The sequence below is a fragment of the Chrysochloris asiatica genome, unplaced genomic scaffold (genome assembly GCF_000296735.1).
Source record: "Chrysochloris asiatica unplaced genomic scaffold, ChrAsi1.0 scaffold00013, whole genome shotgun sequence".
Taxonomy (NCBI): Eukaryota; Metazoa; Chordata; class Mammalia; order Afrosoricida; family Chrysochloridae; genus Chrysochloris; species Chrysochloris asiatica.
In genome coordinates this window covers 35,137,920-35,141,260 of record NW_006408531.1, presented here as the reverse complement: position 1 = coordinate 35,141,260, position 3,341 = coordinate 35,137,920, and the positions used below count along the sequence as shown (strand labels likewise).

Here is a 3,341-nt window from a genome sequence, read left to right as displayed (position 1 = left end):
AGTCAGAATTGACTCTGGTACTTAATAGCAACAATAAAACATCTTTATGGTATTCTCTGCTTTCAGCTAGGACCCATAAGACTGTATGTAGGACTATCTTAATTAGTTAAAACTGTGAACATTGTTAGCGTATAGGGTTCTCTAACATTTATTTTTAAGTACTCTTTTTCTTGACTGTATTTATCTTTACTTTTTATTGTTTATTGAATGAAGGTTTATAGGCAAGGTCATCAGTTTTACACTGAACAAATCATATACTTTGTTTTATCTCAATCATTATAATTCCCTCCATGGAACAACAGTTATCCTGCTTCCTCCTTGTGGTTTATATTTCCATTTCACCCATTTTCCTATCCCTTCTTACCTTTGTCCTTAGGTAAGTGTTGCCCTTTGATTTGATTGACCATTCCACCCTTCATAATGAACATATCTTACTAGTATTTTTACTACTCCTAGCGCTATAGGTCAAAATCAACTTGAGAGTACTTAACAACAATAACAAAAACAACAACAGCATATACCTGTTTATCTACTGCTGGCCTGACCATTGGGCATGAGGGTGAGTTCTTTTCCAGATCTGAAGGGTGGTTGAGGGCCACAGTCTCAGGTTTCTTCAGTGGTTTTCTGACGTGTAAGCCTGTTTGTTTGCTTTTTAATAGTTTTTAATACCTGAAGCTACAAAATAAGTGAGTTTTTTTTTCTTCCAGTAATTGTTTATGAATTTATTTTCTGGGAGGAAATCACCTAATAATAGTAACTTTTTATTTACCATATTTACCATCATTAGGGTTCATTGGTTTTGAAGTACAGTTTCCCTAAATTCAGGTTATAATGCCAAAATCTTTATTTTTAAACTATTTTCTCTTAAGCTTTGCTTCTGTCTTAATCACTATATGGCAATATATATTTTAAAAATTGTAAGATAAGCGTCCATGGCAAATCCTCAATTCAGACAGTATTTTGAGCTATTCCTGTGTCTGAAAAGGTACATACATAGTCCTGATTAACTTAATCCGAACATTAACGTATTAACATAGAACAAATCAGTCAGTTCAAGGCAGTGGATAAGTTTGTATTGAGCCTTTTAGACTATAGCATGAGGTAAAAGGAAAATCAATTCTGTTTAACCAATATTTTACAATTGTTGTAAAATATTTTAGACTTCAAGGATTTATAATGCGATTACATTTCTCAAAAGTTGAACATCAAGTAAACCAGATTTAGTGAAACTCAATTTTCTAGTTGACTCCTCCATCAAACACAAAAGTAACAAGTTCTCATTAGTTATACAAGTTTCTTCAAGTTCAACCTGACAACCTTGTTGTCCGTAGGCCTTGAACTGTTGCCATTTTAATCAATATCTACTAATTCTACTTCAAAAATGCGTTCTGTGTTTGGTGGAATTTTGGCATCAGGTTGTCCTTTCTTCAGTCTGGTTCAATCTCTAGTCAAGCCTTTTCTCCCTTACTCATAGTCAAGAGTGCTTCATCCCATCCTCTGATGACTTTGCCAGTGCCAACCTTAAAACTTAAAGGTTTGGCATTTTCTTCTTGGAACTTGTTTGAATATTAGTATCAAAAACAGTTTGGTTCTGTAGTATTCCTATGTACCAACAGTGAACAACATCTCCTTTTTTGGGAAAGTTGGTTTTGTATCCCTTTTTAAGAATATATTTTGTATATTTTGGTGGACCCTCTTCAAGAGCCTTTTCAGACTTGGTTTCTTTAGGTTTGTCATCATTAATTTTCATATTTTTTCACGTACTCTGACACCTTACTTATACTTTCAGTACGTTTGAAATGCTTAGTTTCAAAAAGATGGTTATAGGCTGTAACCAGTTGGTCCTTGTTAGCTGTTTTGGCCACATTTTTAAATATTTCCTAGTAGCTTCTGATCTGCAAGAAATGAGTCTGAACCGTGTTCCTACAGACACTTGGTAATGTCCTTTTGGGGCAGCTGCTTGCTGACCAGTCATTCCACAGACCATGGTCGCTGTGGAACATTCACCACTATCATCCCCCGCTACCTCAGCTCTCCTCAATAAATGAGTTTTGTATAAATGTAATATGTTTTCTGTAATATCTAGTCATCATAGTTTTGTTCTAATTCTTCCTGTTCTTATATTTTGAGGAGATATTATGTAAAAAGGGATTTTTTTTCCTTTTTACATAATTATTTTTATAGCTAACATGTACAAAAACATATTGGCTGTCGAATTGAGAGATAACTGGGAAAATCCCTAAACTGGAAATGTAGTGTGTGTGTGTGTGTGTGTGTGTGTGTGTGTGTGTGTGAAGTGCCATTGAGTCAGTTCCAACACATAGTGACCCTGTATAGGATTTCCAAGGTTGGGAATCTTTACGAGAGCAGAATGCCTCATCTTTCTCCCAAGAAAATGGAAAGCTTTATTGTTAGGACCATCTCTACTTTTTAATTAGTCATGTGAATTTGCAGAACTTTTTAAATTAGTCATGTGACTTTGGAGAATGGTTTAGTCTCTTGAGATTCCAGCTTTTTTGTGTCAACATGATTACTGGTATGAGCAAATGATTTTAGCTCTCCATCATTGGTGTGGTGCTGTGGGTGGACTGATAGCTGAAATGTTGATGGTTCAAGTCCATCAGTTGCTCCTCAGAAGCACTATACAAGGTCGCTATGACTCAGAACCAACTCAACAGCACTTAAAAACAACAACATCAACATCTTTGAAAAAACTATATTGTTCACAAATTGTTGTCATTAAGTGCCATCAAGTCGATTCCAACTCATAGTGACCCTGTATTGGGTTTCTGATCATCAGCTGGTGGGTTTGAAAAGAGTGTAATTTCATATTTAGTTTTATATTTGTCTATTCAGTTTTAGATTAATGTGGGTGCTTACGGATGCCCTTTAAGTTTGTAATAAATTCTGGAACTTAGTACATTAATCTCTACGCTGTATAACCAAACATTAACTATCGTCAAGTTGGTAGTGACTCACAGCAACCCTGTAAGACAGAGTGGAACTGTTCCTTACAATTTCCATAACTGTAAATATTTACAGGAGCAGGAAGCATCATCTTTCTTTCCAGGAGTGAATGGTGGGTTTGAATCATTGACGTTTTGGCTAGCAACCCAGTCCTTAACCCACCGTACCATATGAGTTATATGAGTTGCTGTTGTTAAGTGCTGATGAGTCAGTTCTGACGCATAGTGACCCTTCTTAGATGAGTTGTTTCCTGTTAAGTACTGTCGAGTGGGTTCCAACTCACAGCGACCCTGTATAGAGTTTCTGAGGAGCGGCTGGTGAGTTTAAACTGACCTTGTGGTCCAGTGCTTAGCTTAATTCAAACAAGCACATCT

General features: G+C 36.0%; 1 pseudogene; it reads right to left on the bottom strand.

The window, feature by feature from the left end:
• Positions 1-1,350: 1,350 nt before the first annotated feature.
• LOC102816544 lies at positions 1,351-2,016 on the bottom strand (annotated as a pseudogene).
• Positions 2,017-3,341: the final 1,325 nt, after the last annotated feature.